The following is a 26,174-nucleotide window of genomic DNA, read 5'->3' on the forward strand; positions in this document are numbered from 1 at the left end:
TCTCCCTGCGAGGGCGGCTCAGCAGTGGAGCAGATTACCTGGAGAGGCTGTGGAAACTTCTCAGCTTTTAAGAGCAGATTAGACAAGTCCTTGGCTGGAGCGATTTGCGCAGGGCTAATCCTGCCCTGAACATGGGGCTGGACAAGAGTGCTATGCCATCCCTATTTCAATACGACTCTATAACTAAAGAGCATAGGGAGAAAATGGATAAACCGCCTTAGTTTGGGTAGAAGAGCAATGGAGCACATGGCAAAAAGAGGGGGAACACTGAAAGAAAAGACACACACTGCACTTTTTTATCTTTATCAAGGCCAAATCGGTTCCAAATTCAGGTAAGTAAAGCCCGATAGTCAAGTTCCAAAATTCGACTGAGGATAGTCCGTACGGTTCTACCACCAGACGAGTCTCCTCCCTTTCAGTCGGGGGCTACGGATACTCCCCAAATCCAGGCAGGCATCCTCCATGTAAGCAAGCCCAGGACCAGAGGCCTTTGGGGTTCAGATGTTCTCTGCCTCGCTTGAGCTCAACCAAAAGGCCAGGAAGGAATCAGAGCTGCACTTATTACAGCCCCTAGTTTGGTAAAAGGCACAAGAGAAAAGCTAGCCGGGGAGGACAAGGCCATCCCCATCTTCCTTAGGTCCCGGCTGTCCCATGCGCTGCGAGAGCAACACGATGGATTGCAACAGCAGGATCTAACCCCACACATGGAGGTGTGCGTTTGGGCTGTACTGTGCGTGCGCGTGTGTGCGAGCATGTATGTGCGTGTGTGTGTTACAGGGCGGGGGCCCCATATGAATTTGTGGGGAGCTGTAAAGTCACCGTAACGGCAAAGGCTCCATCTCCAATTCCTAAATTGTTAGCCTTTTTTGCAAAACGAGCAGGAGGCGAGTCTTAGCAAGCCAGGCGCGTCCCAAACCGGCCGGCAGGTGGCACTGGAGCCGGGCTCAAATCAGTTCCTCCCTGGACGCACCTAAGGGGCTATTTAGGTATAAAAGCTCTCTCCCTAGGATGCAGCCAGTGAATCTGCTGTCTCTCACCGGAGGATGGATTGAGTTCTGCAAGGGGTAGATAGACGATGCTGTCTTCTGGTGTGGATGACTCGGTATTAGGGGGAGAAATCCAGGTGTGCAGTTGCAGCATCTACAGGACGCCCCAGAGGGGGAGAGGAGATGGGTGCAGAGTGAACAAGGAGAAGTATTTAGAAGATGGGGGTCGGCTGGGCTGAGCCCTTTCGCTTCCTCACCTGACCTTGACCCCTGGCTAATGCGGCTGCCCCAGTTCTCTGTAACTGGACCGGCCTCTGAGAGCACCACTCAGCCCTTTTAAGCATCCCTGCAGCCTCAGGCTCAGCTCCTACAAGTCTCACGTTCACGGCTGCCTCTGGTTCTCCTGACTCCTCTTCGGCTTGCCCTGACTGCTCTTGGATCTCCCCTGAAACTCGGCCCCTGGCTCTCTGATTCCTCTGGCTTCTGAGTTTGGCTTTCACCCCAGACTACATCCCTCAGATCTCTGCTTTGCTGATCCAGGCCCGGTAACCCGCACCCCCACCCAGCTGATCTCCTGGTTGCCCATCGGGGGCCTGTCCGCAGGCTTGCATGCCTACGTCCCAACCAAAGCCTCGCACACACTGATCATTACTAATCCAATCTGATGTCTGTCCTCGAAGTGGGTTTGGGCAGAAAGGGAAAATCAAGCTTTAGAGGCGAGGTAATAATGGAGAACATTGATTGTCGGCACATTTTGATCTAGAGCTGCCCCAAATACCAGCCCATGACACCTTGCTGCCATTTCACACTTCTTATAAGGACAAGAGGGGGAAAACTCGGAGCATCTGAAATATAGGCCCCTGGGGCTGGGAGGAGATAGCTGGGTCTGCAAGTCCAGTACTCTGCAGTCACAAGCAAACATTTAGCCAAGAATTGCCCTGAATCGTCACTGCAAATCCTCACGCCCAGCCACGGTCTGCCAAACCAGAAGCACCGGGAACAGGGGCACCTGCAGCCTGCCAGGGGCAAAATCAGAGGAGATACTGCAGTGCCAGGGGACTCGGTTCCTAGCACTCAGAAGACCCAAGGGCGAGGAAGCACGCTGCAATGGAAGACAAACCCCCTGTTGTCCAACTTAGAAAAAATATTCATCCTGACCCCAAATGTGGCAATCGGGCTGATCCCGAGTGGAAGAGCTAGATCCTCTAGGCAGGAACCTCTGGGTTTTTAAGTACTGCAAGGGCATCACCATGTCTCTTCCTGGGATCTCTCGAGCTTATATTAACAACCTTTGCAATAGCAGAGTAGTTGGCTATTGCATTGCTTTACCTGCGGCAGGGTCAGGTGTTGCGTCTTGTGTTGTGCCGGGGCTGATCGTGTCGATTTGCCAAGAGGTTAGGCAATGGATTTGTCTGGGATGGTTTGGATCAGGATGATCCTGCCTCGGATGTGACCTCTGGAGGTCCCTTCCAGCCCCACTTCTGTGTCCCAGTCATAGCTAACCAGCCATAGCTGGGGTCGTTGTCTCGGTGTTTCAGATGAAGAGGATCTCCCATCCCAGAAACCAGTAGCATTCACTGGGGGGGTGAGGGGATGGGTGGGGGACCCTTCCTGGGTGCTTCAGGCCACCGACAAAAACCCTAAGGCACAGGTTATCAGACACCTCCGCAGAGCCGCAACTCCCAAATAAAAGCTACAGGCTTTCAACAGCATTCCCAATGGCTATTCCACAAAGAAAAATACCATTGGCTTCATGGATCAGAAGACCTTGGCCAAAAACACTGGAGCCAAAGCTGGGCACTTCCCCTGCTGGCACCACTCAGGCCGCTATCAGACAATGGCGCAGGGTAGTGACGGGACCTGGCTCCGGCAATTAATAAAAATTGTCACGGTTTCTGTCAGCTGGAGGAGGACGAAGCATTTCCAGGAAGTGAAAGCCAAGAGACAGGGTTGGATGGCCTCCTACCCCTGGCAATGAAGAACAAGGTAAAAACTGGGTATTGATTGCTGATCCTGATATTTGCTGGGGGGTTACAGAGAGTGCACAGACCTCTTGCAAAGCTAAACTCATGAGCTGGGCGTTTCTAATATGGGGGGTGTCATTTAAGAGGATTTCCAGGGTGGGGGTGTTGAGAAACAGCGCTCTGACTTCCAAGTTTAAGGAGCTGCTGGCTTGCAGATAGCTCTCAGGAAGCGCGTGACCGGGTTCTTGTTCTTGGTTTCAGTTTGGTTTCGGCGTCTTGCCCAAAGGTGGGTGAAGGTAACTTTCTATTTGAGGACAGGCCTTTGTAGACGTTGGGAGTCGTTCTGGGCTTTGAGAAAAGCCAGAACAGTTTCTGCAACTGCAACTTCAGGAAGGGCTTGAAAGCAGGGCAGGAGGCACAGCCAGGACCCAGCAACGAATCTCTCCCACGGATCAGTGCAGGATTTCAGGCTTGGGCTTTTCGGGCCACCTGAGGAAATTAAGCCCCCCAGGTCCTCTTGAATTAGGGCCTTGATTCTGGTTGGCTTTGACCAGCCCAGTCTCCTGCTGCAAAAGTTGAGCCGGATCTTCGTAGGGGGTTGGGCCGCACCATAGGCAGAGCTGTAAGAGGCTGAGGATGGTGTGGAGAGCCCACTCCCCTTGGATGGGGCCCACAGCACGTGGCGCACCTGGAAGGAGAGCTCTCCGTGCTTGCCTTCTGCAGAGACTACATTAGCCTCCCTGAAGGCCCTCCATAGCCTTCGGGGTTGGGCTCCGTGGATGCAAACATCCAGGTGACTCATTTACAGACAGCTCGACTGGCTGCAGGTAGCAGAGCCACAGCCATCTGCATCGCGGTCCTTTCCTCGCTCGGAGCAAAGCAGGTATCGCTACCTTCAGCCTGCACGTGGCACCCAGGCCTGTAGCATCTTAGCATCTCGCAGGCTGCAAGAGCACCTTAGCCTCTCCCATGCCCAGGGAGAGAGGCTGGGGCTGTTAGCCCTGCTTGGCAGCTGTGCCACAGAGGGGCTAAGTGACTTGCCCAACACCCTCCAAAAAGCCTGTGGCGCAGCAGGGAACCAAACTGCAGGCTCCTGAGCCCAGCTATGTGTGTGACCCTGCCTGGGCTGCCCTTGTAGGTCACACCTGTATGTCCTGAGCACGGGGGACAAAACTCGGCAGCTTGAGCTGCAGGACATGAGTCCTGATTCAGAGAAGTGCTTACACACAGCCTTAGATCTCAGGGGCTGAACTGGTGCTCGCACGCTGCCTCGACTTGGGGCAGGTCCCTCGAGCAAGGCCTGAAGCTGGTAGCTGTGAAGCGGGGCAGGGGCTATGCCCTGTGGGTCTCGCACACCGGACGCTCGGTTCCCTCAAGGGCAGATCCAGGATTCCCCAAAGGGAAATTTCACTGCAGGGATGGCTCTTCCCTGCTTCCAGCCTCCTCTGCCCCCACCAGTGAGGACATACCACCCTCTGGAGTCTCCAGGGACTTTTTTAAGTCCCTAAAGCAGGTGAAAATCCCCCCCTCTCCTTCTCTTCCTTGCCTTTCCTGGCTGTTTCAGGAGTTGGGGAAGCACCAGAGCTGTTCTTGCCCCCCCCGCCACCAGCCAGACCGTGCTGTGGCTGGGTTCATCTGGGGATGGGGGGAGAGGGAGATTTTCACCTCCATTAAAGGGCTAAAAAAGTCCCAGGAGGCTCCCACAGTGTGGTCAAATCCAAGAGTGGGGATGCAGCTGCACCACTGCACCCCATGTGCATCCATCCCTGACGTCCCTAATCCCTGGCTGGTGCATGTAAGCACAAACCAGACCCAGCAGCCATGAGCAAATCCTGCACCTTTGCCTGTTTCGTGGTGAGACAGAAGCCAGGGCACGTGGCCGTTGGCTACAGCATGATATCAGAGCAGAAATCAGGTGTTTTGGTCTGACATCCTTTGCAGTAGCAGAGTAGTCGGCTATCGTGTTGCTTTACCTGTGGCAGGTTCAGACGTTGTGTCTTGTATTGTGCCAGGGTTGATCATGACATTTTGCCAAGAGGTTAGGCAATGGATTTGTCTGGGATGGTTTGGATCGGGATGATCCTGCCTCAGGCAGGGGTTGGACTAGATGTGACCTCTGGAGGTCCCTTCCAGCCCCACTTCTGTGTGTCCCAGTCATAGCTAACCAGCCATAGCTGGGGCTGTTGTTTCAGTGTTTCAGATGACCCAATGACCCAATTTGAAGGTCATTCCTAATCCGATAACTGGCATGAAGGGTGAGGAGCCTGTAACAGAGCCCTCTGCTGAGGTTTTTGTAAGTGCAAATTCATACATCCAGTGAAAGGAATAGAAAGGGAAGGATTCTTTCAGGTACATGCCTAAAAACCAGACCCATCCAAGGGTTTGGGAGTTGCCATCCTGCCCAACAGCCTCGCTCTTCTGTCCAAGATGAACTGAGCCTTTAAAGGAGTTTGGGCCAAGTTACGCTGGGGTTTGGTTTCCTGCCGGAGCTGGAAAACCGGGGCGTTCCCAAGTGATGAGAGAGAGCAGGTGGGAGGCGTCACATGCCCAGGAGCTGATGGCTGTGAGCTGGAAGCCATGCCTGGGGGGGCCACTGTCTCCTGTTAGTAGGAGATGAGCAAGGTGTGAACAAAGGCAAGACATCAGGAGAAAAGCAGCGGGCGTATGCAGCTCCTCGTGCAGGGGAGCTGGGCCAGCACTGAGGTTAGCGGGCAGCCCAGCTGGTGAAGTTGGGATACGAGGATGGCTGGGAAGCCTGAGCAAAGGGGCCGGAGAAGAGCCAGAAAACCCTGTCGCAAGAGGGCTGGGTTACTTGTGTGCAAATGCCCTTGATCTGGATGCTGCGGGTGGAGGGTCTGCTGGAAACGATAGCGGAGAGGTGTTGAGCGGCAGCACAGGGCCGAACGACATGCAGCCGAGTGGTGACGCTCCCACTCTGTGGGGTGGGACCTTTCACCCAAAATGCAAGTGTATATTCCTAGCAAAGTAGTATTTTGTGTGAGCAGAAGAATCGTTTGAGTGGGCAATCCCCAGGCCGGCAGTCCTGGCCAACTTCAGGGGCCCCTCTGGGCACCCGAACCACTAAAGGGAGACCAAGGACTGCAGTAAGGACATGAGAGGGCTCTTCCCACAGCCCCATGCTCCCTGTTGGTTTTGAGCTGTTGGCCACAGTGGCTACCCACTTGATTTGGTAGTGTAGGTACATTAAAGCTTTGCATTTCCAAAGCATGGGTGCAATTTCCCTTCTGTCTTTTGGTCAGTCCGGTAGCCAAACTACTTGGCTGGAAGCTCAGAGCAGAGATCTGCTGCGCAGGAATGGGGCTGTTGTCCCTATTCAGACATACAGGAGGCCTCGTCACACTAAAGGGCGGTGGTGGCTGAGTCCCCCCGGGATGGGTCTAAGCTTTTGCCCTGGGTGCTCCACTGGCCCATCTCTCTGCATGGGTTACAGTGATGCACCTATCATGCACATGCACACAGGTGCTCCCACGGTGATGTCTTCCTCCTCCGAACAATCAGGGATCTATTACCGTTTGCCAGCTTTGGGCTTTCCACCCTTCTGTTTCCCTGTTCTGGCCCTCTCCAGGCTGCTTTCCATGCAGCCGCCACTGCAGTGGGGCCTATTGCTCGACTACAGCCTCCTGCTAGCCAGCAGGATCAGGTTTGCCAAGTGCTGTCTAAAGGTGGCAGATCAAAGGAAGAGGAGGCTGGAAATCTTATTCACTGCAGGGTAAAACATGACTCAGAGCCAGGGAAATCTCCTTTCATGGGCAAGGCTCCGAGTGCGGGGTGGATTGCAATAGCAATTGCAGCAGGCTTCAGGAGGGAAGATCCCCTATTAGCCTGGCAGAGGCTGATGATATGTGAGAGGATGTGATGTTACCTTGCCCCACCTGAGAGTCGTGCCTTAGAGGCATTTTTAGCTTCTCCAGCCAGCCGCTGGATTTAAGACTAGGAAACAGATCCATTGTTATGAGCCAGAGCCTCAATGCAAGAGCCAAAGGTTTTCAGGGATGTCCCAGGCCAGCACTTGGCTTTAAAGCCACGTCTTCTTGTCACTTCTGTTCAACATCCTTCTCCTCATCGTGCTTCTTGACCACTGCAATTTCTTCCTCTCTGGGCTTGACACCAGCCTCGGGGCTTTCCCTTACGTTCACTCCATATGCTGCACCTGGGACTTAATTTTTTACTCCACCTGCAGCCAGTACCACAGCCCTGGATGGTGCAGCTGTAGAGAGGAGCCCAAACAGAACCTCCTGGTCTTCATTTTAGGTCCCTGGTCGTTCTGCTCTACTTCATCCGTACAATTGACTGGATCCGGGGTGTCAAAGATATGACTGGATCCAACCCATGGAGTGGACTGGCTGTTGCATGCACTGCAGTTGTGGACCAGCCAGAGTGAGCACCATGTCCGCTGGATCCCGTGCAGAAGGCACAGCTCCTTTGGCCTGATCCAGCCCATGGGGCTAGCCATTCATGGGATCCAGCCCATGGCTAGGCCATTCATCTGGCCTATGGACCAGCTGCACCCCACTCATCCAGTCTGCTGGGCCAGGTGTGTTTGATACCCCTGGACTAGCTGACCGCTTGCCTCGGCCTTGCCAAAGAAGGTGGTAGCCTGAATTGCCTTCCTGTCTGCTTCTCCTGAAGCGCATCCATGATCAAGCCGGGCTTTTTCACTGTGAAACAAGGGAAAAAACACCCCATCAAAACACAAACAGTTGCCACCCCCTTCCCCCAACCTACCTCTGCCGGGAAGACCATGAACCACTGCTGGTTGCCGCTGGTTTGGGAGGAGGTAAGTTATGACTTCCACTTCACTGTTGAACTGTCTGTTTAATCTGTGTTTATTCCTTCTTCCCAGCCCCATCTGCCCTGGAGGCTGCCAGTTCTCTGAGGTGGGGTAATTCTCGTTGTTAATCCGTACAGCACCAAGCACAAAGGGGCCATGACCCTCGAGTCGGTACCATAGCATGAATAACATGGTAGCAGCACAGTCCAATGTCCTGCCTGGGAGGGATAGCAACTTAGCTTCCAGGGTGCAAATACTGCAGTAATTAACTTTCCTACGCAGGTTGTTAATCGTCTGGAGTCCAGGCAAGTGCTCTCCGTAACCACGGATAGGATGGAGTTTGATCACATGTGCATCATTTGATCATGCGTGCATCCTTGGATCATGCATGCATCATTTGATCACACGTACATCATTGGATCGCGTGCATCATTTGATCACGTGTGCATCGTTGAATCACGTGCATCATTTGATCATGCGTGCATTGTTGGATCACATGTGCATCATTTACATTTTTTTAAGCGCAGTTTTAAGAAGCCAAGCAATCTCTGCTCTTCGGTACAGAAGATGACTTGGAAGGTCTCTCCTTTACTGTGCGATCAGCTCCTTGAGGCAGTCCGTGATGCATTAGTGTTATAGGAGATCTCCCCTCAGCGCGATACCACTGCTGAGGCCTCCTGAATCCATCACGTCTGACCAGCTTCCCTTCTGTCCTCCCAAAATAGCCCTTGGAAGAGATGGAAGCAAAGAAGGACAATCTGAGGCACTAATCAGTACAGAGAGCCTCAGAGTCTTGCTTAAAGTTTGCAGTAGTTCCTGTTTGTGGTCAATTATGAAGGAAATATTCAGGATAGCTAATTGCATCACTAATGGAGCGAGGGCAAGGAGAAGAGAAAGAGAGAGCACAGCTGAGTGGTGTGTGTGTGTGTTTGTTACTAAGTATATCCTCCAGATTTCATTAGTGTCAGATAAAAACTCGTTTTATTTTCTAAATGAAGATCTAATAGTGTCCTGAGCAGACCGATTCCAGCCACTTCTGCAGCCTGGAGGTACAGAAATATCAAGGGGACATCCAAAGAGCATGTAGCATTTGCCTAATTTTGCTCCCAGGGGAACAGCCCTCCTGGGTTTTGGAGGCCTGCTGTTTGTCACTGGCAACCACGTCATCCTGCATGTCTTGAATGGATCGAGCTCCATCTTAACCATGGTGAAGCTGGCTTTTCCCCCACTGTTTCTCCTGGGAATGCGATAAAAACGCTTCTCATTCCCAACCTAATCTTGTTCATACCCATTTGTTCTTGGGTCAACAAGACCTTTTTAGCTTTAATAGCTCTTCTCCCATCCCAGGGCCTGTTCCTCTAGTGCACTTGTAGACATCCATCCTGTTCCCTCTCAGCCTGCATATTGCAAGGTTAAACGAGTCAAGCTTTTCTAGTCACCTCTCAGAAGATCAGTTCTCCAGATCCTGGATCATCCTGGTAGCCTCTTCTCCGCACCTGTTGCAGCCTGAGCTCACCCATCATGAACACAAGCCACTGAAGCTACCTCAAGTGAAGCTGGAAGCAGTTAGGGTTTGATCCAAGGAAGGATGGATGTGGCAAGAGGCCCCTGCGCCTGGGTGCAGGTCACCCTAAAGCCATGCTGTGTGCTCACTGACAGCATCGCTGTTGGCCACAGCGGGGCACACAGCATTTACAGACCTCATGCAAAAGCAAAGGGGGGCCAGCCTGAACCTGCTTCATCTTAGACAAGCTACAGGTGGGACAGGGAGTGCCCAGGTGCAGGAGAAAAGGGCTGACAGTAGGGAAACTCTGGACCTCAATCTTCCTCTGGGGCTCTCCAAGCCATCCCTGCTTTTCCCCCAGCACCTCTGTAGCCTCCCAACTCGTCAGTGCTCATGTTGGGTTGCTTATCTTACTGTGCAGGTCTGAACTAATTCACTGCATTGCAAATAGCCCAGCAAACACGGATGAGCGATAGGACCTGTATCACTCACCTCGGATACCACGAGAACCTCTTTCCAGGTTCTGCAGCCCCCCGCTAGGCCCGTCCTCAAATCCACAGGCACATGCTGCTGTTCGAACTCATGCCATTTGGTTCCCTCCAGGCCTTTTGAGCAAGCTAAAGGGACGGAAGTATCTCTTGAGTTTTCTAGACTACAGCATGTGTCTTCCTTTGATGCTCTTGCCATGCCCGTGGCATTATGGCAAAGGACGTGTCTTCTGCAGTCTAGCAGTACAGACAGGACAAGTGACTTCACACCTATAAAACAAGCAAGGAAAACATTACCCCCCCCCCGCCTTCGTTATGGACAAGAGTTCCCTAAAAGTAGCTGCTCCACAGCTCATTTTAGGAGGAAATCACAAAGTGGCTGCTGAAGACTTAACACCACAAAAGAATATAAGAATTGCCGTCTACTGGGTCCATTTACCGTATGTCCATCTTGCCTGTAACACAGGGACAGAAAGGGAGAGCAGACTGGGTCTGACCAGGGTTTTTCCCCCTGTTCCTCTCTCGCTTGCAGCCTCCAGCATTTATGGTCTAGAAAGATCTACATCAGAGGCTGTACCCCTAACTCCTTTCCTCCAAGAACGTGTCCAGTCCCTTTTTGAACCTGATTAAGCTGCCGGCTTCCACCGCATCTGGTGGCCGTGAGTCCCACCCTGGGTGAAAAAGGGCTTCCTTTTGTTAGCTTTAAACTTACAACCTACTCATTTCATTGTGACCCCTAGTTCTTGTAGGAGATAGTAAATAATAAATCCCTATTGATTTCTTTTCCCTGTTTTGTAGACCCTTATCAGGTCCCCAAACCTTTTAAAACTGAATAGGCCTGGCCTCTCTCCTCATATGGAAACCTTTCCATGCCACTCATCATCCTTGTTGCCCTTCTTCTGTATCCTTTTTGAGGGGTGGGCACAAGAGTCAAGGTGTGGATGCACCCTGGGTTTATAAAGGGGGCACGATGATACTACCACATAGCTCACTGTTGGAAGTATTACTGCTTCACCAGGAAAGCAGAGGGGAGGGGGTGATATTTCTACTGGATTTTTGGCCAATTCGTGATTTTATGAAGAGACCCTGCAAAGCGTTTTATTCCTTCAATATAAGGGGAATATCCAGCTCTGGGAACAGAGGAGATGGGACTAGAGGGAGCTCTTGGGGCACTAGCTCCCATCCTTGCTATGGCATGCATACACGTCCCATCACCCTGATAAATGTATCACACTTTGTTTTTATCCTGTCTCGATCTTTTTTTTTTGATTAGAGAGCCCTAGGCTCTTCCCGGTGTTCAACTATTTACCAAAAAAATGCTTTCCTCCCAAGAGGCTGTCGGGAGTTTGAATGAAACGGATATTTAACAAAGCAATAACCAGAACAGCAAAAAAGCATGTCTACTCTGCTAATCAAACAGTCAAGCTCTTGAATTGGACATCATCTTTCCATAGAAAAATTCACAAAATTAGGCGAACCTGGACTTGATTATTCTAATGCAAAAACAAGCAAACCCCTCGCTCTGTTTAACAGGGGAAAAACCCTCAATCTGTATATATCCCCTAAAAAAAACAACAAGTAGCTTCATAGTTTCTAATTTCTAGGGTCGGAAGGGACCTCCACAGATCATCAAGCCCGACCCCCAAATAGCTCAAAAAAAAATGGACAAAATTACGAGGCAGCTACTGGGAATCCTGGGAATGTTATTTCTCCTTTTTCTTTTCAAAATGAAAACAGGAACAACTTCAGCTAGCTGGAGAGCAGATTTTAAAAATGTCTCAAATCTTTTTCTTTTTTTTAAGTTGACATTTCAGTGACGTTTGAAAAATTTCAGCCAACTCTTTCAAACACCATTTTTTCCCACCTCAGCTAGTGCCTTTAGGAGCATCTGCATGTATTTTAATTTTTTTTTTTTTAGCTACTTGAAAATAAGCATGTGAAGAGCACACACCTGTCACCGTTACGTATTACTGAAAGCAGCCGAAAGGGGTCAGCTGTTAGCCTCCCGAAAGCGAGAGGACTGAACCAGAAGCATGTATGCTCTTGGGCCAGGGCGAAAACTTTTATTTGCATGTTAGAAGAAGCAAAATTACATAAGTCCTATGTCACGCGCTCTTCTCGCTTCCTGCAGGTTTGTTTGTGAGTGGGGGGGTTTTTCTCTCTCTCGGCACATTGGGCTGTAAAGAAGCAAAGGAAATGGGAAGTGGCAAAAGAAAAAAACAAGTTTAAATTATTTGTGAAGTCACAGCTTGAGGGTTTGTTTTTTTTTTAATGGCTTGAAAAGCTTGGGTGACCGATTGACGAGACTCTAATAACGCCCTTGGTTTTTAGTTAGGGTGTTGGCATGCCGTAATTCGGATTGCGGCTTTGAGAAAGTAGATGCGAAAGTCTTACACCCGGCAGATTCAAACCAGCCCTCCTACGACATTATGATCATGAGCCGTTTCTGCCTTGATGTCAGCCACCGGCATTCTTGCTTTACCTATGCAATGGGGTAGCAAATCCAGGGCTTTGCACAGGACAGCGACCGTGGGAATAGGATACAGATCCTCTCTTTTGGACTGTTTAATACAGGTGCCTCTTCAGCTGAAGTTAGCCTTTACTAGCACAGGTCTTTGGGCTGACAGATGAGCCCCGAGCGGATGTGCGAGATGCCAAACAGCAATATGCAGGCACGCAGAATGAAGACTTGTGAATCTTTTCGGCTGTAATTAAAATGAAACCCGGCACGATTGGATGAAAGTGAAAATTGCCAGCGAGGCGGCGGTGCTATAAATAAAATGGATGCTCAGAACTCGCAGCCTGCTGGAATCGCAGTCACCGCAGGGAATGACACCTCTGTAATTGCCCTGTCATTTTTTTTTTCCAGCAGGCGCTTGGCAAAGGAGATGTGCTGCCCGATCCCTCTGCTCATGTTCAGCACTGCCGAAAAAGAAGGCCTGCTACCCGGGACGGGGATGGATTTACCATGAGAACGTATGGGTCTAAGGAAAGAAGTTTTAGCTTTCTCTCTCTCTCGTTCGATTGCTGACTGTTTTGTCTTGTGCAAAGGCCGAGATCACACACCGCATTCGCATGGCAACATAGGAAATCAGTCACTGGGCGTTGCCATGGCAACTGGAGGGGAAATCCATCTTATCACAGTCCATCGCATCCTTTCCAGGAAATGCACAGAAAGTCTAGAAGAATGCAACAGCAGAAAATGATACTTGTATTTAAAAGTGCGAGCTTGCTGGACCGTGCGTGTGGGCGATCAGTTGTTTTGCAGGGAATAAGGTCCGTCCCGGGGAGCAGAAGTCTTTGTTCCCATGATGCCTTCGTTGGTACCCTTACAGCATCTCTGACTGCATTGAAACCTGTGTTTCCATGCCAAGCTCAGGAAAAGTTGCAGCCATACAGAAATCCTAGCAAGTCCCAGGCAGGGCAACTGATTCAGACTGAAAGGTTCAAGCCAGACCTTCCCCTGGTGCGAATGACTGTAGTTTCGTTGGCACTCTGATGATTTATACTGCAGGTCCATGATCCAGCCCTGGGAGCTTTTTAAAAGTCCAGCATTACATACTAAGTTGGTCAAAATAATCATTTACAACATGGCTCCATGCTCCGTAGTCCCACGTGGGCTGGGAGCCCTTGCAGAGATACGCAAGGCGAGGGAAGGGCTTGCGGTGACAAGGCAGGAAGGAGAGTGCTTGGTCTCCAGTTCTGCATTTGTCTCTGCTTTTCTTCAGTGCCAGGCGCTTACCCGCTCTGCTTCCGTTTCCTCATTGTGACTAACCAGAATGGTGGCCTGCCTCCTAGGTTTAATGAGCCTTTTTGCATTCAGCTTGCAAAATGCTTTGAGACCTCTGCATCTCTCAATGGGTTTTTTTCACCCAATGTGCTGCTACTATATCATTGCATGGGTCTAGCAGGTATATAAATGAAGCCTTACATTTCTAGGGCGTAGGTCAGAAATCTGTTGCTAATGAGATGGTGGCAGGTGTTAAGTGCTCAAGCAATTACTAGGTGACACGTGCTTATCAAAATGCAAATAGAAGATGCCACGTGAGAGTGGCACCTGTGGTTCAGGGGTTGAGCCTTTGCAGCAAGTTGCGGCTGTGCTCGTGTGTCTATACAACAAGGGTGTTGATAAGGACCAAATCTAGTAGCTGCCTACCCCTCCCAATCCATGGTGTGGGTACCACCAGTGGTACGCAGACAACCTGTCGGTGGTATGTGTGAACATATTTATTATAATTATTTTAGATGACAAAACTTTGCTGGCAGTACTGAAGGTTGAACTGAAACTTTTGCTGGTGGGACTTAAGGTTGTATTGGTTTAAACTGGTGGCACGCAATCCGAGTTTGGGAACCACTGACTTAACCAAAACCTCAATCCCCTGCTAGTGGCAGGAAAGGAGAAAGTGTTCGTTCTAAGTAGAAGGCTGTTATAGCCCAAGAAGACAGCCGCTAGACGGACACATCATCACATGTGCTAACCCAATGCATTCAGCTGGGCTATTATGGCTGGCACTCACTGGGAGGCCTTACGGCGGGGCTATTACGCCTGCCACTCAGTGGATGCCATTGGTTTGGAAAGCCATTAGTCTGGACACGTCACCCCCATCCAAAAAGGGATGAGCTCAAACCAAGAATCAGCTTGTTTCATAGAGAAGTCAGGCTGGAAGGGACCTCTGGAGGCCATCTAGTCCAACATCCTGCAGTCTGACCATGGGGGAAATTCCTTCCTGACCCCAAATGTGATGCTGAGTCTGACCCTAATTGCAGAGACAAGACCCCCTAGCCAGAAACCTCTGGGTTTTAGTCCCAGCAGAGCATTGGCACAGCCCAGGCTCCATCCAACACCCAACACCCCTGAGAATGGCAAAATGTGTTAATTCTTTGAAGACTGAAGGCTGAGAAGGGATGGAGGGGCTGTCTATGAACAGATCCGCAGGTTAAACACCAGGGAGGGAGCAAGGTATTCAGCCAAAAAGGCAACCCTGGTGCAAGAGCAGATGGGCATGACCTGGCCCTGATAAAGTTGAGGAAGGGAACGGGAAGTGGTTGGGTGCTCTCAGAGATGGTGAGGGTCCGGAGCAGCCTGCCAGCAGCAGCAGTCAGGGAGGGAACCTGATTATTTCTAAAATGAGTTTGGATCATCTTGAGAATGAGGTTATGGGACGTGCAAGAGATTAGACCAGGTCACACAGGTCATCCCTTTCCATGCTGGTGTGTCAGCAGTTACAGGCCTGGGTCCCTACCCGGGCTACATGTCAGCGGTTACACACCTGGGATCAGAAAGTGGCTGAGACCATTTGGAGACACAGGCCAAGGCTTATAATGTATGAGGACTGGACTGTGAGACCACCTGAGCCCCCAAACATATAACGGTCCCTTTATTTAGTGACTCTCTAAGCTTAATGGGTCTTTTGGGGCACAAAGCACTGCTCAAAATTGAGCTCCAGGAACCTCAGGGAAGGCGTATGCCCTACCTGCTTACACATGTGCGTGCACATGCACCCACAGAGCCTGGAAATGCAGAGGTGAGCCTGCTCCAGAGGTGCCCTCTGAAGCTACCCCTAAACCTCCCGTCTCAGGCATGCTTGAGAGTCTCCACCCTTGGAGCGACTTGGCTGTACGTCTAGGATTGGCACGGGTGACTGAGAGTGCATGAGCAGGGCCCAGGTGGGAGCCTTGGCCTGGAGACATGGTGCAGACACCCAAACCAAAAGCTCTTTCTGAAAACACCAGTGTTAGTAGAGCACTTCCCTTGTAAAACCTTCGTGATTGCGATGCATCGGTAGCCACAGAGCGGTAAGAGGTCCCAGTCGGCGCCCCTGGAGCTGGGCATCTGACAGGCGGGTAAATGGGCAGTCTGGGACTCAGAGATGTGATGCTTGCAGAAATATCTGTGCTTCCCTGCATTCCTGGCAGCCTGTCTCCCCACTCCAGAGCAGGGGCGATGCCTTCTAGCAAGGCATCACCACACCCCACCTTGTTCCTTCTCCCTACCACCTTTATTGTTAATCAGATTCCCAACCAGCTCCATATGTTGCCTGAGCCAAGCTGATTAACATACAGGTAGCTTTCATTAAGAGTGTTAATAGAGCTGCTGTATACAAAAAGGCCCCTGATTTCCCTGGGAATTTTGGTCCGCAGCCCCCAAATGATCCAGGAGCCGGTGGCTCAGATGAGCCATTTTGAACCACCCAAACCTGCCACATTCAGCAAAAATCCCAAAAGAGGGGGAAATATGCAGTAGATTCTACCTCCGGTGTCAATAGTATCTGAAAAGAACAAATGCAATTTTTTTTTTGCCTTTGCTCCTGGTGCCTGCAATTTTGCAGGTGCAAACAATTATCCTGATGCACAATTTAAGTTATTTAGACTTCCAAATACCTGATCTGTTGATGTAATCAGGTACTGACAGCTGAACTGGGGTTATTTTTAGGTGCATATATTGGGCAGAAAAAAATATTACAAAAAAACCCCAAACTCCTTTATAAAGCAGTACTTCCCTATGGTACCGTCTTCTTTGCAAGTGTCCCCTTTTGAAGCTTTCATATCGTGGAAAGATTCTCATCGGCCACTTTAGATGATATTATTTTAAAATTTAATTCAATCTTTTTTATAAAGGCAAATAGCATAAACCAACCTCCTTAACTCTGCCCACGCGGTACATGTAGCTGCTCCAGCTAATGCCCATAAAACATGTTTGCAAGGCATATTTTTCTTTGTCAGTGAGGAAGGGAGACATATGAAGGCCAGGCTTTCCATGGGCAGGTACCTGCTGGCATGCACACAAGTGCAGATTCTGCCTCTAAGCGCGCACATTTTGTGAGTGGTCCAAATCGAGTCCCTTTTGAAGAGGTGGATTTGACTCCTCAGTTCAGATCACCTGGGCAATCCCTATTCTCCCCCTTACTGCAAGACTTGGCTCTGCCCTCAGGGAGACGTACTTTAGAGAGAGCAAGACCATGTCTAGCACCTGGGTCTACGCACCGCTCCTGTTGCACGAGCGGAAATGCTACGTGTCCCCAGGCAGCTGCAACTCCTTGTGTACACGGGATTTGGAAGGAGGAGCGGGATGGGTGGCTAGAACAGGTGAGGAGTTTGCCAGTGAAGCAGTTCTTCCCTGGGAAAATGCATGCTCACTGAAACCGCACGGCTTTATGGAGGTGTGCTGTTTTCAATAGCGAGGCAGGCTGGGTCCCGACAGAAGCATGTGTGCTGGGCTGCGCACTTCATAGCAGGCTGCTGGCTCTGTGGCTGCTGGGGTCAGGCACCTCAGCGCCTCCAGATCCCTGGCTCTGGGCACCACTGCCGTGTAGACTGGGGATTTCTCAGGCCTTCCAGGCTCCCTGCCCAGCATCCAGGCACTTGTCTCCAGTAGGGAGCCCAGCTCAAACAGGGGTATTCAGGGCCCAGCATAGAGCGGGAAGTCAGACCTGAGCTGGTCCCTCAGGGTGTGGAAGCGGTGGCTCCCAGGCAAAATTATTGGATTTAAGTCCTGCCCCCTTCAATTAATTTCCAGACCAGGATGGCTTGGGAGAATCTCCCTCTGGAGAGAAAGGCTGGCATCTCTAATGCCAAATTGAACATAAGTTTCAGAAGTTCTGATCTTTGACCAGCTCTACAACCGTTTCATGAACCTGCTCCCCGCCGCCTCCCTGCTAGCAGCTCCAGGGATGGGATCACATCCCTTGGAGCTCTGCTGTGGGCGAGATAAGCTATGGGCAGGATAAGCGCCCATTTCAGCCTTGCTCTCCAATACTTTTTCTTTGCCTTGCTGTGCTGGACCACGTGCTTTATTGCGGTGTTTCTGTTAACTGTGTTTGCCTTGTTGTTATAATATCGTATGACTCCGGTTACCTCCTTGGCCTTGGCGTGGAGAAGGAGGGGTTACGTGCCCAGGCTGGCTACGGAAAACCTTTAGCCTCAGCAGTCTTGTATGGCTGTGTTGTCAGATCAACAGAGGGGAGGCAGCCAGCACCTGGGAAGTGCTAAAGAGAGAAAAACATGACCAAAGGGAGAGCAGGCTGGAAGACACAGTTTAAAACCAGAAAAGTTTGGGTGGGAGAGATCTGGGGAGCTGGGGAAGACTGGAAGGGAACAGTGGAGTGTTTTTGAGGCTGCTCAGGGCTGCGCCGGCTGGATCGGGGGCAGAGGGACTGCTTTTAATCCCTTGGAGGAGATGGAGGACCTCTGGCTGGGCGGCCCTTGCCCCTTTACTGAAGAGGCTCTCGGCTGTGCTGCTCGGTGCTGTGGCTTCCACTGCGTCACCCTGAGAGGGGGTGAAGTCCGTCTCTCCGGAGGAGCACCGGATGCCAGCTCCTTGCATCAGAGCCACACAGCACCAGGGAAGGTGAAGGACCTCACGGATACCGTCGCAGAGTGGGAAGGAGCTCAGGCTCCCCTCTTGCCCTACAAGCCAAGCCTGAGCTGGCTTCAAGGGGGACTCTCAAGACCGGACAGGGCTCTAGCAGGCCCAAGCGAGCACCCTGCTGGAGGGTGCTCCAGGACGGGGATCGTGGGTGGGATACGCGCCCTTTTCCACTCTGCCTTGCTCATTTCCATCACAGTGGTCAAGAGCTGCCCCATGGCTGGAGCCCTGGACCGGCCCGGAGATCCTCCATCCTATCCACACAACCGCAGGTGGCAGAGGGACAGCTCCCCCGCCGGCTGCAGGGAGCCCCGGGGCGGAGGTGGGGAGGCGTCTGCTGGAGCTCAGAGCTGGCTGGGGGGCACCCGGAGAGGGCCCAGGTGTGGGAGGTTTTGGCGGGGTGGTGGGAGGCTGTGATGGGGGGTGTCCGAGGCTGGGTCTGCTGGATTTCGGGGCCGAGCGCGTCTCCAGGGGTCAAGGCTGGGCTCCAGGGATCCTGATGGGTGGTCAGGGCTGGACGAGGGGGTGTGTGGACAAGGTGCGGGCCAGACCCGGACACAGGCATGGGTGAGCTGGGCGCCCAGACAGAAAGGGGGCCCCAAAATGGTCATTTCCCCCCCATTGTCCCATGATTATTATTATTACCATTATCTCCAGTGAAGGCGGGGCTGATACGAAAAGTTTGCCCAGGGCTGGGAGGAGGCTAGGTGCGGCGCCGCTCAGGGCTGGCCTCCCGGGGACTCGGGGCTGGCTCGGGGTCCAGGTAAGGGTGTGCGTGTGTGTGTGTCTGTGTGTGTGCATGCGTGTGTGTGTGTGCGCGCAAGGGCCCGGAGCGCGCTGCACGTCTGTCCGCTCCGCTCCCCGCGCGGCTCAGCCCCGTCCTGCCCGGGCCCCGGCTCCGCCGCGAAGGGATGTGGATGTAGCTCTTCTTTGCCCGCTGTCCCTCCTCGCCTGGTCCTGCCAAGCAAAGGCAAGCACTCATCCCCCAACCCCATGCCAGTGCTCCCTTTCCAAAACACAGCCCCTCTCCCAAAGCTCAAGTATTTCCACCCCCAACACTTCATGCCTAGCCCCCCAAAGATCCCCTGCCCCCGCGCCGCCCTTCGTGCAGCGATTGTTTTTTTTTTCAAAATACTTTCCGAGGGCTCTTGTGTTTCCGTGCGGTGGCAGGAAGCGACACAGAAAAGTCACCAGAGCAAAGGCGCCTTTGCCGTGGTCCCGGGTGACGAACGTGCAGGGGGAAAACACGGGTGTGGGGGGCAGACGGGAGTGGGTCGGCGTTCCCCTCGGTCGCGGGGGGCTTGGGAACGGGTTTGTGTTTTAAACGAGACCCGCAAGCTCGTTGCTAATAAAGTTAGAGCCTAATCAAGTTTGGGAGGGAGGGATGGAGCCTCAGCAGGCTGGACAGGATGAATGTCCGCTGCCTGGTCCTCGTTGGGTCTAGTCCACGAAAGTCATTGAAAATCCAATTTATCGGTGCACTGTGTTATTCGGGGGTTGGCGTTGGACTCTCCTCTTCTGGCCAGCTTCCCAGCTTCCCGCTGCCCTTGCAAAGATGACAAAGAAGCAGCTTTATTCTGCCCGGCAAACACCCCTCTGCATTGTGACCCAGCCGCTTGGACCTGAGCTGAGCCTGCCTTTCCGTGCTGCAGGAGAGGAAAGGTTAGCCGCGTCCCGAGATGGCAACCTTTCCCTTTCTGCCGGCAGCCTGCTGTCTCCACCGCCGCCCTGATTTATGTATTCATTTGTGCTTATAAACTGGATTTCGCCGAATGCATTTTGAGACTGCGATTTTTAATCCTCTTTTCTGCCATATGGCCGGTGGCTGAACTGAAATATGACTCGATTAATTATTCCGTAGGAAGCGCTAGCCGAAAGCCCTGGCGGTTTTGAAATTGCCTGCATCTCCCGAGTAGGTGTGGCACGCCGGGACCGCTCCGTGCGAAAGCCCGTCTCTAACGCGGTGAAAGAGCCTCAGAGAGCCGGGGTCGACGTGTCGGGTAAGTCAGGGCTGAGAATGAGGCCCTGTGTGTGCTGCTGGGCACTTATTCAGGGGATTATAATGGGTCTTTTCTAATACACCACAAATCTTTTGATTATGGCATTACTGTGTTCGGCGCCGGGCTGCGGTTGGTACCATCCTTTCCCCTACCCCTTTGTTCCCCGTGACCGTCGGTATAAATGAGTCCCGCTAGCCTGCCGATCAATTCTCTAGCAGCCTCCTGACGACCGTCTGCGTAGGTCGCTCCCTCTGCTCTTCCCTTAATTAAGAAGGAGCAAAACAGTATTGATTTCCCTTCCCCCCCCCACTTCCAGAAAACAGACTTCTCTCTCTCCCCCTTTTTTTAAAGCCTTATACACAGTATTCAGCTCTCACTTCAACTGTTTCCTACGGGATTTAGGAGCTGGGCTAGGAGCCGATAGGAAAGGAGCCTGGAATATAAGAGTATTTATCAGGGCACGTGACCCCCATAGCCTGCCAGTGCTTTAATATTTGGACTCTGGCACCAAGGTGTTGGCTGCTGTGCTTTAGGCCGAGGGGTGAGGGAGCACTGAGTTTTGGGGGGGCCTTGTAGGATATCGGGACGGGTGGGCGCTGGGAGGCAGAAATGAAGCAGTCGGAAGATAGGTGGAGTCGGCAGCTAGAGAGCACGGGTCAGGCGTGGGGCTGGTGAGACAGGGAAGCTGAGCTGGGCCCGGGGTGTAAATGGGCTGCAGCGCGATCCATTTGCTTTCCTGCTAATGGCTTTTTAAGGCTGCTGAGCAGCGTTCGGGGGTGCCGGAGGTGGAACTGAAGCTCCTTGTTTGCGGTTGCTACTCTCCGGGCTGTGTGTCGTGCCACCGTGCTTTTCCAGCCCGGCAGTTGCTGTGATGGAGCCTTGCCGAGACAGCTGTAGGCACCAGGGTGTGGTTGTCCACGGGGGGAAAAAAATAAAAGCCAGGGGTGTTAGGTTTCCAGGCTTGCTCATCCCAATTTGTGATCCCTCGTGGTTTTGTCTGAGGAGGGCTGTTCCCCAGCCCCTGCCTGGGCGGCACGAGGTCGCAGCAAGCCCACGGGTAACGCTGGACCACGTTCCACACCTCGCTGTCCGAGAAGGAGCATGGAACAGGCTGGGAGCATAAGCCCTGAAATACCAGACCTTAACAAAGGGCCTTGCTTTTTAGCTGCCTGCAGCATGTGATTAATCCGAAAAGATTGGAGATCAGGTGCGGCACCGGTTCCAGACATCGCGGGCGTCTCTCGGGAGTCCCACTGACAAGGCTCTTCGTCTCAGCTCTCACCAGAGCCTGCAATTTGTTACGAACATATTGAGCCTCGGTCTCTGGATGCAGAGCGCGCCGGAGAAGCCTGCTCCCCCGGGGGCCTGGCATTAACGGGTGTTGCTCTTGTGGATTCGCGCTGCGTTTAGGTGTGGGGAGCCTCCAAGCCTTCCTCCCCTGCTCGTGGTAGGACAGAGGAGGGTACAGTCACGGGAAGCTGCTGGGGAAAGGCAGGTGGGTGTCGCTCTCTGCAGACGAGGCAGCACCCGCATGGGGTAGTGCTTAGAGCCGTCTCCCGACTGGTCCTGGCATTCAAGGAAACCCGGGTAGGATTCATTTACTCGCGCTGCGCTGGCAAAGTGTGAAGGTATCTGCCTGTGGCTCCAGGGCCCTGAGTTCGAGTTCTGCTCCGGACTTGTGCTGAAAGGTGCCCTCGGCCAGCCTTTGAGTGACCTGGTCATCGGGCTGGGGGGGTCAGAGGAGGGTGGGTGCTGTGTGAGCACGTCCCTCCAGGTGCCTCTATGATGAGAGCTGGTTTGCCTCGACGAGGATAACTGGATAGGCCGTTTGGTTCGGGCAGGGCTCTGACTTGAGCTGACTTCAGAGAGGCCCCGTCTAGGGTTCTGACTTCTTTGACCTCGTTTCCCTGCGTTTCTCAGACAAAATGTTTCCCTCCTGCATTTCTCTGCGAAGGAGAGTCTTAGCCTTGCTCCTAAATACTGCCATGTGTGTGCTTCAGAGCTGTGCCGGGGTGCTTGAGTGATGAATTGGTATGAGCTGAATATCTCTGGACTAATGAATCAGGTTGTGACTTCGCTGCCAGCTCACTGACGTGACCCACGGTCGGTCTGGTGTCTGTGCGTGGCTCCAGAAAAAAACAGCCTGAAATTCCCCTCCCTGCTGCAAGACCCTCTCTGTGTACGGGAGAGCCCCTGTAGCAGCAACTCACCGCTCTGCTTACCAAGCTGCTAACCTAGGCAATGCGACCAGGCCTCTCATTGACTCCGGTAGTCTCCAGCTGCCGTAACAGCTGCATTGGGTTCTTGGCTGTGAGTGCAAATTAGAGCAGTCTCCAGGCTGCTCTAACCCACCCCAGAGGTTTTTGCTCACCTCCACGTCCGCGGCACTGAGCACTCAACCATAGCTGGGCACCTTATCTGTCTGGCTTTTAGCCAGAGCACTGGCTTTCTTTTATGTGTGCTTTTCTTTGCTTGTTGTTTGCCTAGAGGGATGAGCCAAGAACAGGCCCATCTCCAAGATCTGAGAGGTGCAGTGCAGAGGGTGGCTGTTACCATTCAGCCGGGACTCCGGTTCGGCCTGGCTTCGCAAGCACTGTGCCGTGGGAGAAGAAAGGAGTGTTTTATTTCAGGAGGATGGATGCTCAGTCACTTAAGCTCCGTAGCACCATCCACAACACACATTGAGGTGAATGATTCACCCTTTTTCCTCCTAGCTTGCCAGTAAAACCCACTCCAGTAAAAGGCAGCTGCTGAGAGGCCTAGAATATATGGTTAGTGGAGGGCAGCATTTGGTAGGTGCAGGTCTGGCCTGGAGGAAAGATGGAAGCATAGCATTGCCTTGCAGGAGGGTGAACAGAGCTGTCTCCCAGTGAGCAAAGCTAGAAAGAGCCATGGAGAGCTGTGCCCAGCCTGAGCAGGGAAGGAGGCTCTGCTCTTCCTCCTCCTCTGTTCATGGGAAGTCCACGCATTCAAATGCTTCCTTGTAAAGTTTGCCCGACCCCGGGGCCGTTTGCTGCAGGATGAGAGGTCGTAGAGAAGCAGACCCCTCCGGCGGTCATCCAGACCAGAGGGTCCCCAACTTTTTCTTATTGCATACTCGTTTCCGGATTTACCGATTGCCCACGTACCCCTACCAGTATGCCTCTTATATTTTAACCCCTTAAATGCCAGCGATTATTATGAAAACTAAATCCGCCATTACACAATTTCTCCCGCGTACCCCCCAGAGATGCCTTACGTGCCTCCAGAGGTACATGCACCACGGTTTGGGAACCCCTGATCTAGACCAACCCCCTGCCTGAGGCAGGATCATCCCTATCCAAACCATCCCATACAAACCTATTGTCCAAACCCTTATCAAGCCTGACACCACGCAAGACGTAACACCGAACCTGCCGCAGGTAAAGCAAGGGAAGCACGGCAGCCAAAGTCCTGCTGCTTTAAAGGTTGTTAATATATGCTCAAGAGATGTCAAGAAGAGGGTCTGTGGGCCATCCCCTCTCTGGTTCCTCGCTTTCCACAGCTGAGCCTGGTTATATGGAGGATCTACCCCACCAAGCCAGACTCCCCCCTCCATGCACACTGCTTGCCAACCCCATGCTCTTCTTTCTCCTAACAGTTTGAGTTGCACCTGTAAGGCAGGCCATGAAATCGCAAGCTTTTTCGTAATGGAAGCTGATACGTTATCACTATAATCCAATTAATTTGACATTGTAAATTGTTTAGAGCTGGGATTTACATAGATTAATCTTGGAGCTGTGCAAAAAGCGTGAAGGTTGCTTAATTCCCACCCGCTCCCCCCCAGTACATAACAAGAGGAAGGCCTAACAGATTATGAAGCTGAAGATCACGGCAGCACCGTTTCGGAGCATGTGAGGATAGTCCTTAGTTAACAGCGTCCCTGCAAAGCACGTGAGATTTCTTTTCAATCTTTCAGTCTAAAAACTGTGTGCGGGAGAGGCATCGCTTCTGCTTTTAAAAGCCTGAGTCACTTCAGAAGAAAACCAAGCCTCGGTGCCTGTAGTTACCATAGTAATTAGGCCTGGCAAGCTGGCTGGCTTCTCATGTTCTTGAGCAAACGTGAAAATCCTGCACAAAACGTTTAATCCTCTTGAGAGCCCTCGCCGGGAGAGACTTGCTCTGTGGCCTCAGAGACGCCCAGAAGGGCTCGGGGCCCCGAATCTGGACTTGCAACCCACGGCCAATGCCACGTGGAGGCCTGCGGAGAATTTTGCCTTTGCAAAGGCTCCAAGGTTGGGCCGTAGCAGGTGTCATTTTTGCTTTAGACTCTACAATTAGCAAAAAAACCACCGTGGCCTCCGAGCTTCGGGCCCTAGCAGCTGCTGGCCCAAGTTTTGCAAAAAAAACCCCAGATGCTCCCAGGAGGGGGTGGGTTCCCTAGGGAGTTCGTGGTCAGGCCTGGGGCTGCGTAGGGGAATTGGGGGTCTTTTCCTGCAGGGGGAAGCTAGGCAGAGCTGCCCGCATGGAGGGGCAGGCCCCGCGTGCTGTGCTGGGGGACTGTCCTCCCCTGTTCTGCAGCAGCACAGGTCTCGTGTTGCTTATGGGACATCTGTGCCTTCCCCCACCCCTCTGGGGGCAGGGAAGGTCAAAGCCCTGAGGCTGGGAACTGCAGACACGTGGGGAACTCGACCGGCATCCGTGGGAAACAGCAGTGGAAGGTCAGCGAGGCCGGAGGGAGACGTGGCCCGTACCCACCCACCACAAACTCGCCGTGGGGTTTCCTCCCGATCCTTCTGCGTACTAACCCCGGCCCTCCCTGAGGACGGTTTCCAGTCCCGTTCATGGAGCTCTGTCCAGAGCCCAAGCAACGTGCTGATGCGATGCCTCGGATGCTGCTCTCCTGCCGCAGCCCGTGCTTGTTTTCACTTCTGCTGCCTTCGCGCTGGGTCCTTGGGGTCTGCTGCACTTCGTGGCACATGCACCCGCCTGGTTTGTTCTTCAGGCCCTTGGCTCTGGGCAGCCCGCTCTACCTTCTTCTATCCTGCTTTCCACAAGCTGCTCCCCTGTTTCCTCCATACTCCTTTCTGCTCGGGTTGGGTGGCAACCGGGATTTTTACCCCTCCCAAAACAGACGCATTCTTGCCCTTGGAGCGATGGTGGGTTTCCTAAGTCAGCTTCTGCCTGCTGTGGTGGGAGCGGACAAAGGAGGGCTGTAATGTGGAGCGGAGCCGGCTGCATCGGAGGGGTTGTTCATTTGGTCCTTGGCCAAGTCCAACCTATTGCACGCTCGCAGGTGGCTTGCAAGGGCGTTGGATTCTGCGCTGTCTCCGCTTGCAGGGGCTGAATGTACGTGGGGCTGCATTAGGCTTGGGAGACAGCTCCTCCTCTGAGTGTCTGTCAGGGCAGCGCTGTCTGCCTGAGCCTGAAGTCAGCCTTGAAGCAGGTCTCCGAGGGTGGGGACTCCCCATACCCTTCAGCTTCGCTGGCACAAGTGACTCATTCTCGATGACAGTGACTGAGCGCTCAGTTCAGATGGAGAGACTCCCTCGCTGTCGGTGGAGAGCTCTCCTGGGTGTCAGGGGAATCCTGCACTGGGAGGTGGCTCTGAATGCATACCCTGGCCCGGGTGCCACAGCAGCCCTTGAACTGGATCCTCTCCCCAGGAGGGGTTTGCCCCTTCTGCTGAGTATATCAGGGCCACCGTTATCCCCTGGCATGGATGGAGTGGGGGCCACATTATCCTTTCAATGGCTTTGTGTGTAGCACAGACCAAAGCCAGCATTTCAGGCACATGGGCATGGCTTGATTTCTTCTTGCTGGGACTCTTTCCTCTCTTCTAGCTCTGCTGTTCCTCCTTTCTGGGGTCTGATTCGTGTCCAGCGAATGGCAAAGTCCAGGCCTGTGAAAGGCTGAGGCCGGGTCTGGATAGAGGTATTCCAAGCCCACGACAAAACGCTTCCTATAATCCGAGTCGGGTAGGGCGGGATGGGACCTCTGGAGGTCCTGAAGCAGGATCACCCCTATCCAAGCCATCCCGTGAGACTTTGAAGATGTGAAATGTAGCCTCTGATAAAGATCCAGATTTGCTCGGATCCATGCACAATTGCTTTCCCT

The 26,174-nt window shown here is 52.7% G+C and overlaps 1 protein-coding gene and 1 long non-coding RNA gene across 4 annotated transcripts in view; one reads left to right on the forward strand and one right to left on the reverse strand.

The window, feature by feature from the left end:
• Window positions 1-2,916: 2,916 nt before the first annotated feature.
• The window catches only part of GNG2 (G protein subunit gamma 2), a 104,217-nt gene continuing 80,959 nt past the window's right edge, over window positions 2,917-26,174 (forward strand). For 2 of the 3 annotated variants that reach the window (XM_006023091.3, XM_025203505.1), the window contains exons 1-2: window positions 2,917-2,972; window positions 19,961-20,099. The gene's annotated coding sequence lies outside the window, so the exon portion shown is untranslated. Of the gene's footprint in view, window positions 2,973-19,744; window positions 19,762-19,960; window positions 20,100-26,174 lie in introns of those variants that run through there. The other variant, XM_025203504.1, reaches the window with a different exon arrangement.
• On the reverse strand, window positions 11,878-18,857 carry LOC112550222. The gene is made up of 3 exons (XR_003093935.1): window positions 18,745-18,857; window positions 17,589-17,719; window positions 11,878-11,911 (listed from the first exon to the last, which is right to left on the reverse strand). It is a non-coding gene; the product is annotated as an uncharacterized LOC112550222 (long non-coding RNA).

Source organism: Alligator sinensis, unplaced genomic scaffold, assembly GCF_000455745.1.
Source record: "Alligator sinensis unplaced genomic scaffold, ASM45574v1 scaffold50_1, whole genome shotgun sequence".
NCBI classification, from domain to species: domain Eukaryota; kingdom Metazoa; phylum Chordata; order Crocodylia; family Alligatoridae; genus Alligator; species Alligator sinensis.